Here is a 12,007-nt window from a genome sequence, read left to right as displayed (position 1 = left end):
GGTTTTCCCAGTCTACAACCACGCCTGTCACAAAAAAAAAATAAATAAAAAATAGTGATGCAAAGATCAACTTTGGTGCAAAAGCAGATCTCCTGCTTGCCGTCGTCCAAAAATGCAATTAAGGAAACTGTAGAGCAGGAAGGGCCTGTAACGTCTCTGCAACACTGAAACTGAAACATTGGGGTGAAAATAGAGAATTTAGTTTTTTTTTTAATCGCTGCAGAAATGTAAAAGCCAATGGGCGCGCTACAGCCCTCATACGCTGTGTCATTGAGTCATGATGTTTCCTCCACTGCTCACTTGTCTCACAGTTGCTCTCGTCAGTTTGTCCAGACAAGCTCAGACAAGCAGATGTGCATTCTTCATCCTGGCCATCAAATAACAAATATGTGAGAATGACAGGTGGAAAAAAACTCAGAGTGTAATTCTGTCGCTTGGAAATATGCTGGAAATTAGCTCAAAGGTTGCTCTTATATTTAAGTATTTTATGCCAGATTTGTATTGGAGGATGTTTACCAGAATATTCATCAGTATTGAAGATTAAGTAACAAGTAACAACACACCGTGCTGTTACTTGTCATATTGCTGTGGTCTTCAAAAAACAAAAACAAACAAACAAACAAAAAAAAAACAATAAAAAGAAAACATGCCCCAGAAACTAAAGCCAAACAGATTCAAACAAAAACAATAAAAAGAAAACATGCCCCAGAAACTAAAGCCAAACAAACATGCCTCTGCATACACGTCGGTGACTAATGGAGGCCGGCGGGGGGAGATTTTCCCTCTGCAGGAAACTGACAGCGTTCAGAAACACGCAAAACAATTACTGAACTTAACGAAACCAATCTACGCCATTCTCTCAGTGCAGCAACCTGACAGTCGCCTGTTTCTGTGTGCCACGTTTCTGACCTTTGAATGCATCTAATGCGGCCAGTAGAGGGCAGCAAAGCGACATTGGTGATTTTCCAAATCAGATCCTTTCAGGTTACAGAAACAGACGAGGTCAAAGACAAAAGCTGCACTTTTTACAGTTTTCTAAAATTTCAAAAAGCGTATTTGTGGAAGTGTTAATTTGGGAAGTTGGAAGAGTCCCAGCGAACAGCTTCTCCTAACACACTTCTGATTGTTTCCCATGTTTGTTGCATGATGGCGTAAAACAAATCGTATGCCAGCAGTCTTTAGGTTTAATGTGCAGGATTGTTTCACCTAACTTCTATCTATGTGTTCAACTCATGAGCAGAAGAAACATTTACTTTCATATTTTGTCATGAAATCCACCGGAAATGAGTAAATAAATAATTTTTATTTAAGCTTTTAATTTTTTTTTTTAAAACAAAATTGCTTCCAAAACACATATTTTCAAGAAACACTTCATTCATCAAAACCAATAAACAAAGCATATGTTTAGTTTTTTTAATTTGTTTTGTTTTTATTTTTATTTATTTATTTTTTACATTAAATCAATTTGATTTGGTGTGAGTATGGAAAAAACTAAAGATTAATCCTAAGAACATAAAATGAAATCTGCTGATTTCAAAAGACGCAATGAATTTCATTTTTTGAGTTTATACAACCTAATATTGTAAATAATATTTATTTCACTGGGTATTTTTTGTGTACTTTTGTAGTGAGTCCAATTCAGTGGATTCATATATTCATCCAACATATTGTCTAATCTTGTACAGTCTGTGTTAACCTTATTTTTTTACCCTTTTGATTAAAGCTTTTATTAATTTTTAAAAAAAATGGTGCAGTTTAAACCAAAGATGTCCTGATCCCTGGCATCTGATCAACTATATACTGTATATATATATTTATTTATTTCTTTTTTTCCAAATAATATGTGTCCTTGAGTAAACTAGCCTCTCAATATTTGTTGTTGGTCCACCGTGAGTCTTCACATCAGTGTCCAGCATTAAGTTTATGGAGCTGAAGGACGACTTTTTTCCACTAGTTTTGTATACTGAAGATTAAATGGGAACCGCATACAAATATATTGCAAATCATTAAAGTGGCCGAGTCACGTAAACATGCAAACTGCATGAAAACATTGTGAGCAGCAGCAAGAATAGATTTCATTGCAAAGTGAAGAACAGGAGCCGATGCTTAACTCATTGACACAACAATGAGTTAAGAGTGTGACAGAATGTGACGTTCCCTGTCACAGTCGCATCATATTTATCAAAATAGCTCAACTTTTAAGATAGGCGCCAACAAGATGAATTTATTTTTTCATTTTCTAAGTCATATTCATTATTATGACTTTACGTAGAGTATTAAATGCATTTTTCATATCCTTTCTGTCCTGTTTCTGCTTTTTTTATACTGAGGTTTCTTGTTTCCATTGTGTTTGTTTTTATGTATATTATCGATTTATGCTTTTTGTATGTGGTTTGTTGGGTATCTGGCCGACATCATTGATTTCACTATTGCTATGAAGCCTAGGTTAGTATTTTGTGTTATTGCTAAATAAATTCAGTTTAGTTTAATATAAATACCGGTTATGATAAAAAAAAATGTGGCGTTCAAACATTTTATTTTCTTGTTCTGTAAAGATTTTCTGAGCTCAGAAGATTTCTTTTAAAAATATTATGTTTTAATTTCGGCACCACTGAACTCCAGCGTCCTGTGAGCACTAGCCTACTGCTGAGTGACCCAAATGCAGAGAAATCAACTAAGTGTTGGACTCCTTATGGCCACATGCTTATTCCTAAACAGTTGGATCGTAGTTTAGAAAGGCAATAAAATAAATCTTGTGATAGATCCATTGATAAATGTGTTCAGTATCCTGCATATGACTTGTGTGCAGTGACCTGGAGCAGTTTTGGTGCCGTACACACAATACAGAAAAGTTCTTTTACAAATGCAAATTACAGTAAGTTAATACTTACTCAGCGAGCCTGATTTGATGCATGGTGGGTTTAATACGTCTCCTGGCCAGCAGTTCCATGTTGTTCCCAAAATAATCTCCTAAAACATCATGATTTTCAAATTTCCCAAGTATTAATGCAACTCACTTGATAACACCTTGTGAGTGTTACATGAGGCACAATATTTGCAAAACCAATTTGCTAAAAAAGGGACAATATTTAGGGCCCTCCCAAAAGATGGGGCCTTGGGCTCCTGCCCCTGTGAGCGCTTTCTAATGTCTGGCCCAGACAGGGTTTAGAGTCATTTTATGCTTGAGTGCCAGTAGTCCTAAACACTGCATTTAAACAAAAAAGAAGAAGAAAATATTAAAAAAAATTATACAGCTGCACGTATTATAATGGTTGATGAAACCGACATCTAAAGTAGAAATACAAAAATAAAGCATGGCAGTGGGTGGGTTTACCTAAGGAGGTGGTGGTGGTGGAGGGGTGGAGGCCCCCAGAGTTCTGACACCACTTCAATTACATGTTGGCCTTTTGTACTGAAAGGAGGGTGTGTGTGTGGGTGTGTGTGTGTGTGTGGGTGTATTTGTGAGGCCAGACGACGCTCTTCAGGACACCCACCTCGCTACCGCCTGGCACCCAGTGTTCCTGCCCTGGGCTGCCCACAGGATGCCCGCTTGCTTTGATTTCCTCATCATCACACACACACACACGCACACACACCCACACACACCCCCCCACACACACACACACACACTATAGAAGATAGTCTGAAATCCCTCAGAAGATCTTGTAATCTTTTTCTTATTTCTTTAGATTCTGGCAATCAGCAAGCAAAACCTTCTCAAGTCTGCTGACTTCCACCGCCCAAAGCAATTCTCACGTTTACAGAATCTGGCTTCAATAAGGGCAGGAACAGTTTTTTTTGTTTGTTTTTTCATCTGCTGCAGTGTGTGGAATTGGCTGATAAGTTATCAAAACTGCTGTCCAAATCTCTGACGTTATGTGCCACATTTCTGTTTCATTGTGTGTCTGCGTTGCTGTTCACTGTCACCCTGTCCGCTGGCTTTATATGTTGCATGGGCAGGCTTCCTGCCAAAAAGAAATAGGCTGCTTTGTGTCAGATCTTTGACACAAAATAATGCATTCTTCAAAACTAAAGAGGCATTTCATTTCAATTTTATTCCAAACTTTAATCAAGATTTATTTGCCAAACTTTACCTTATAGATTTGTCAGCCGTCAGCTCTTATCTCCAAATTGTCCTGACTCCCAACCTACTTTAATATAGTTATTTGTATCAGGATGTTGAAGTTTGGTCAATATTTGTACAAAAAAGTAAAAAAAACACATATGTAGTTGGGTGGATTGCAAAAAGAAAACCTCACCAAAGAAACTAGTCGAGCTTTTGCTGACTTTTATCTTTGCATTATGAAAAGCAGTTCTAATAGAACAAAAACAAAATGTGTTCTAGTTTTTGCTGTTCTGTCTAAATTGGTAACTTACATGAAATGTTTCTGAAAAATCCTACCTGGAGCGAGTTACACCCGTATGTGTTAGCTGTGATGCTAATGTATTTCATGAATAATGTTAGCGTGATTTTAATGCAGACTTTGCAAAATGGGATGTATCATGTTAGATGGAGTTCAAGTCTGCTTAAAAACGACTTAATGCTATTTTTAATCTAATCTCACAGATTACTTTGCATCTGTTTTTATACCCTTATTATGGATTCTGACAAAATCCATTGAATGGATTTTATCCACAACTCAATTGAGCGCAGAGTTGTTTTCACTCTACCTGCATCTTTTTGAGCCTTTAGATTATGTAAACACTGCTGTACTTGTTAAATATTTTGAGCTTGCCTGTGTTTCTTAAATGCTAAATGAATAATACTTCTGTAGCTATTATTTAGTAGCTATTAGTAGCTATTTATTGCTTTCACCTATAAGCTACATGATATGTGTTTTTAAAGAATTACACATGTACTTCCAATAAGGAAGTACACCAGGAAAAGGTGTTCTATCACAAAAGATGCACAATCTTTCAGAACCAAATTGCTGCCATTGTGCTCTCTTCCACACCTTTCATTCCTTGTTCATTCATCATTCGAATCTTATAGGTAGGGTCAACTTTGTCCTAATTATTTGAATTTCTCCGAGGCACACAGAGATTCATGCCACTCAGTCACGCCCCACCCAGGGTGTCTGCACAGTTCCGGGCCGTGGGGCAATTAGCCGTAATAGCAGGAAGCTAGTTAGCGTTATCTGCTGCCGTGGCGGCCTCCACTGGCACTGCCGGACCCTGGACCGGTCACGTAGAGGCATAGACAGGGAGCCTGGAAGGGGAGGAAGAGGAGGAGGTGGACCAGTCCTGACGCCCTCGGGCAAATGGCCCAAGAGGACATCTGTATTGCACATCTGGCCGTCTCCATGTCACATTTACAAGTCAGATCTCAGGAAACAAAGAAGTGTAGCGTTTGTCTTTAAATCCAAGCTAAACCAGCCTGACATTGAGCTGACGTCTCGTCTGAGTCTCCTGTTGCTGTCTTGTGTGATAGACAGCCGGACAGCCGCCCCCCTTCCCTCCCACGGCTGCAGCTCCGATGGATTCTCATTGTTCCTGCAGCACGTTTCTCTTCCTGTGCGTACGACAATCGAGCACATCCTCGGGAGTAAGCTGGGTGTGTGTGTCAGAGAGCACAGGAGTGACGGCAGGAGTAATGCTGAAAAGTGTAAGAGGATGTGGTCAGGGAAGCCCAAAAGAACAAGACAAAACACAATAAACAACAGAAATCCCTGAATGCCTCTCAGACACAACAGCAGTCACGTAGGTTTCACCAGCTCCAGGTCACATCAGCCGACTGGCGGGCGCTCAGAGTGGGCAGGACTCAGGGAGATTGTATTTCTGCCATGTTTATGTCCGTCATGGTGCCTGTTTTTGTACCGCTTGTAAGCCTAAGATCAAAGACACAATACTAATTAAACAAAAATATACAAAAAATGCGCAGAATCTCTGAATGCTCTTTAACCAATGTATTTAGTGTTTATAAAAGTGCGCACATTTGATTTATTTTAAACAATTAACTGATTTGGTTTAGTTAAAATCAAACAGTCAAGGTTTGCATAACACAACATTTCTGTATACATCGTAACCTGATGGATCAACTGGTTTGTTGCTCTAAAACTCCAGAGCTGAAAATGAGTCAGACACCAAAATCCAGTCATCTGTCCTTCACAATCAACCTGGAACAAACTAACAGAGTAAAACCCTCTGCCATCTTAGCGCCTGTGCACATGGATAACAAATGTTTTAGATTATGAGGTGGATGGCTTTTACACATCAAAATCAGAATAGTATGATGTGTCTTTATTCTCAGCTCTTTTTGGACGACTAAATACAACCAGTCGCTATTAAAAGTAATCTCATTAGCAAAAAGAGTTCACCTGTGCATAATTCAATTACAGTATAAATACTCACAATTAAAAAACTGTCACATTAAGTTCTGTTTGCAGTTTGCCGTAAAATGTTGAGGACACAGAAAACGTGAAAAAAGTTGCTCTATAGTCAGATGAGGGTTTTACTACTGAGCTACATGCAATACACTGTGCATGACTGAGAACATGAACAGAACTGAGAACAGCACATCTCCGTGACGACACCGTCACCACGGTGAAACATGGCACCGCTGGTCGTCCCGTTGACAGATTCTCCCACCTGAGCAGTGGACCTTTGAAGCTCCTTCAAAGTTACCTTTCGTGTCTTGGCTGTTTCTCTGACGATTGCTTTTCATTTCGCTTCCATGCCAACCGATGTCTGCAGAATCTGCGATGGCTCTTTTGTTTCTTTACTCATTGGACATTCCGATCGTGGGGAGAAAAATACAGACTTTTGGGTCAACGGGAATTGTCCTGTGAGAGTTTTACTCGTGAATAATCTTCCTCACTGTACAATGATCAAGTAAAATTGTTTGGAAATGGGCAATTCACTGCTGATGCATTTTTTCCTTTGAGCCGTTCCCGTCGCAGGAATGGTTTACGGTTTTGTCCTCGACTGCATTGCCTCCATTGGAAGCTTTTTCTTGCTTATCCTAATCACAGCAGAAAAATCGACTGACTGAAGCCAAAAGTTAAGTAACTGGTGAAGCTATTGTGCGAGTGTTATAATATCCTCTTAACTCACTTCTTTTAATTTGTGCTGCAGGGATGCACTTGAAACCTGCATTAGGTCAGATATCACTTCACTCAGAGACAGAGTGAAGTCTCCTGACTTCCACCCTCTTTCTCAAATGTAGTTAGTCGGTTTCAAACTGGACACTATTTGTCAGCTGCGGGTCAGTCAGGTATGTAAACCCACAACATAAATATAGACCATCGACAATGATGGCTTTGGAAAACCGCTTGGTTATTTTCTTATAGTGCCAGATACAACCAGTGCACTTTAAGCACCTTTTTTAACACCTTGAAAGGACATATTATAATAGTTCATGAGCCTCATCATTAAAAAACAACTAAAAATAGTTGAAGTACATTTTTGTGTGTCGTTGTGTGTAAAGATCTGTGTCACACAGTGAGAGAAGCTGCTGCATTGATCTGTTGTAGCAGGAAAACCGACGTGTGAAATGGACTATGACTACTATCTGGACTGATCTGGTAAGTTTAGTGTGTGTGCGTGTGTGTGTGCTTGATAAAGTAGATGAGTTACCGTATGTGTTTATGTATTAAATCTCCCCCCACCCCCCATCAACAGCAGCATCAGTCTACAAAGGAGGCTGAGATAAGCCCCACTAACAGCTTACAGTAAAACCGCATGGATACGTGCCAGCTTCCCATCGTTTCAATAAGGCTCGACACTAAACACCTTTCCCAGCAGTATCTAACAATTCCATGGAAAATAGCATTTTGCTTTTTCAGCAAGATAAGTTCTGTATTTTCCAACTAGAAGCTCTGAGGTATCTGAGTTAACCTCCCGCATTGTCACTCACTGTTGCTTCCTCAGGCTAAATGTCAGACGTTTAAACGAATCATTGTTATCCTCGACTCTTTTTGTGTCAGAGATCATTGAGAGGTTGCTGGAAGTGCTTGGAGGACAACATCCTCTGCGGAAATTTGAGTAAAAATATAAACTTCTGCCAAAGAGCTTGCAGCCCATTGCCGTGTTTGGACTTTCATTCACTCATGTGATGGCACGCAAAATGAACTACGGGATAAATAAACAAAGCTCCGTTCTGGTAAGTTATTAAAAGAACCGGGTCGGGGTCAACAACCTCCCGTGTCGTCCGGTGAATGCTGCGACCAAAATGCACTATTGTTAAAAAATATATATATAAAAAATTCAGCCACGTGGAAAGGAGAGAAGATTTCTCAAATATCTTGATTTTATATTGATCCCAGAAGTACAGACAACCCCAGTGTACAAGGACAGACTTTTGTGGCATGAAAATGTAAGACCAGGACAAAAATGCAAGTATACAACCCAGTTACATAAGTATGTACACCTGTAGTCTAACACTCTTAATTTAGTTTCAGCATTCAGCTGTTCTGGATTTAAACTTTTCCCAGTAAGTCTAACTCTGGGGTTTGTCTGACATTTGCTCATCTGAATCATTTAGCTAAAGCCAGAGGCGGCTTCTGATGCAGGACGTGTGTGCAGTTGCCCTGGGTGACACTAGAAAGAGAAGGGTTTATAACGTGACTGATAATATCATTTATTCATCACTGTGCACAAATTTTCTTCAGCTTTCGTTTGCAATTAATGAGGAGTTGGCACACATTTTGCTGCTGGCTATGGGGGAGATTATTTCACTTCCTCTGAATGGGGCTGCACTGCATTTTATCCCACGTCAAGATTTTGCGGCATTTTGCTGGAGGGCTTCACCCAGAGCACCATCCGTGCAGGAACTGTTCAAAGTCATGGAGCATGGTGTCAGTCAAGAAGAGTTCAAAAATCACAGAGCATTGCTTTTATGTGGCAGCAAGAACATCATCATCAACGGGAGAGCTTTATTTGTAAGGAGCTGGGGGTTTTGTCACCTGAAAGGGGTTTGAACAAGAGATGAAAATCTCACAATCTGATGAATCTGGAAAACAGATTTCGAGGAATGGTGTGCACAACGTTGCCGATCGACTTGTGTGATCCTTACAAATTTTAACAAAGAAGACTAAATTAACTCAGAAGGTACTTCAGCAGTTTGGCCACACATTCGCCATGCCACCTGTAAATGCTTTATTTTTCTAACATGATTTCTTTTATTTCAGTTAAATTGTACAAAATACACAGAATGCCACTTTTAAAGAGGAAACAAATTTAGTTATTTAAGATCATCTCTTTTTAGTTGTGATAAATATCTGTAAGTTTTGCAGATCCACTGAGTGTAATAATGGTCTAGGCTTCAGGGAAGAGAAGCTCTTTCACTACGTTGCCCTGCTTGTCTGCAAGCATTTTTTGCTTAGTCTACAGACATACTTTATTGAGAGATACTTAAATTTAGATGCACTGACTACAGTGCAGCCCACCATCTGTCTTCCTCCAATTGTTGCTGCTGATTGTATTTTGAATTTCAGTGGCGTACAGTAACGGGGACAGTTCCAGCCACAGTCTGACAAAATTACACAGTGTGGCTGCTGATGACAGACTGATAAAAAAAAATAAAACTAAAAGAAGAACATCACCATTAAGCTAGGTATTAATGTAAAATAAACCAGATTTGCATAAAGATGGCTGGGATGATTTTCTAACCCAGTGGTTCCCAAAGATTTTCTGGGACCCCCTATGGATTATAGGGGGTTTTATTGTACCACCTGCCCCACCAGGCGGTACAATACCAAAAAAAGCTGTGCCAAGTTGAAAAAAAAAACAACTGGTTACACACATCGTTCAACCAGACATAAACCTGTACACATATTTTGTTTTTAAACTCCACTGAAGTTTATTTCACACTTCAGGTTGCAACAAAACAAACTACAAACCATCTTTACAGTGAAACACTTTTGTGTAACTGTTTTTTTTTTTCATTAATCCATACCGCTTCCCGCATCCCCCACACACCCTCCTGCAATGACACTGCGGCCCCCCTAGGGGGCGCGCCCCACACTGATTTGACCCAAATGTTTGGCTTATAGTTGGGACAGAGGTTGAGCAGTTTTAGCTAAACATTTGGTCAAAGATTTAGACTTGGTCTGTTGGGTTAACAAAACTTGTAGTCTCTAACTGGTATGCTACAACATACTTGCATAGAGTATGTTTCTAGTGTGCTAACTAGCATAGAGACTGCAAGTTAGCACTAGTCAGAGGCCATTTTGAACCAGATTTCACAGAACCACTTCCACAGGATAAAATAACAATTTCTAATATTGTAACATGATTTGTGTTTAAGTGTGTTAATGACGTTAGTTCAGATTAAAGTTTTAATCTACATTAACACTTCAACACATAAAATGTGTTTGTTTACTTAAGTAAATGTTGACCTTTCACTTTCTAAGTAGTTAGCGCAAGCTAGTGTTAGCTGTTTCACACTTTGACCAAAGAATTAGTCATAAAGTCTAAAAAAATATAAAATAGATAATATTTTACACAGTGTGTAATACAATTGGCTGTCAAACATCTTATTAGACATTTAGGGTCCAGTTATACCAGTCCAGTTACATCAAACACTAGCTTGTTGGGAACGTCTGATTGGTACAGATAGGAGGTTCTCTCTGAGCTGGTAGAAAACATGGAGCATTTAGTCTCTGTCTTTCCTATTGTTCTATTTTCTACTCGAGTCTTGAGATTGTCTGAGCGGCATATTAAATGGATTATATTTTTAGACTCCATGCATGACATTTGGTTGCAAAATAGCTCTTTTTAAAAAACTGTTTATATTTTCACAAATCACCAAGATTCGTTGCAATGAGCGGGGCCAGCTTGTTCCCACATTGCTGTCAAATTATGTCATTCTTTCAGAATGTTCTGCTGTCCTTTGTTCCCATCGGCAGCCGAATCTTCCAGATTGGGTTTGGATTCTCAGATGAAAGATCTAGTGAGAGACTTGGTGGCGACATTAGGATTGTTTAGACTGTGCAGCTGTTTGAAGAGGGACGTGGCTCTGAAACCCACTCTCATCATCTCACTGCTCTTTGTTTACACTTCCCCAGTTTTCTAACAGAGCATTTCCACCTGTTGTGGCCGTAAGTAAAATGAGAAAAATGATATTGGTGTATAAATGTAAGATTAAATGAAAAGTGTCTGTGGGTTTTGGAAACACTAAGAGCACATTTTCCCTGAGTAAAATATCATAACCACAAAGAGTTTATGAATAACAATGCTTTTCTGATTATACTGTTGTGAAATGGGTCCAAGAAAGAAAAGTCTTTTTCTAACCCCTTTCATTTCTTATTTCTTTATCTGTCGTATTACATTCATGATTTTCTAGTTATTTCTTGTTGTGAAAATGTTTATTCATTTAACGGTATGCTGGTTTAAATTAATTTTTAAGTGTTAGATTGTTTTATGTGTAGATCTCTGTGTTTTATTGTATTGATTACGGTCTTTCCTTCACTGCACTGCATCCTGTTGATTAACTCACCTGGTTTGTAAGTCGCTAATCACCTCTCTAGCCATTATAAGCCAGTTAGTTTTCTTCGTTAAAGCCTTCATCTGCTCTTCTGTTTGATATTCTGGTTTCTGAAATAATCTTTTTGTGTCTTCTGCAGAGTTTTTGGACTTGTGTTATTTCACCTTCCTGACTCAGATCTGCAGTTTGTTCCACACATGCAACACCAAATAAGGCATTTTTTGGGGGGATATTTAAGTTTGCCACACTTCTATTGTGGAGTACTTGAATTTGATTATATATGTTTTATTTTATATGTATGCCTTGGTGCTACTCAGAATATAAGATTAGGTGTGTTTTAATCTGATCTACATGCTGTTTTCTTTATTCTGCATGTTTTCACTGCACATTTTGAGTCGACTTATATCAAAAATGAATTAAAGCTGTCTTCTTGACTTCCGATTCAGCTACTAAAACCTAAAGAGCTACTGGAAAGCAGAGGGACGTGTCCTTTCACACAGGAAGAGAGGAGCAGCAGGCAGGAAATTCCCCCAGGTGATATTTACTGAAGATGTGTGGGTCAGGGGTCAGGCAAAATGCTGA

This window comes from Xiphophorus hellerii, chromosome 3 (assembly GCF_003331165.1).
Source record: "Xiphophorus hellerii strain 12219 chromosome 3, Xiphophorus_hellerii-4.1, whole genome shotgun sequence".
NCBI classification, from domain to species: Eukaryota; Metazoa; Chordata; class Actinopteri; order Cyprinodontiformes; family Poeciliidae; genus Xiphophorus; species Xiphophorus hellerii.
Note: the sequence above shows the minus strand (reverse complement) of the source record.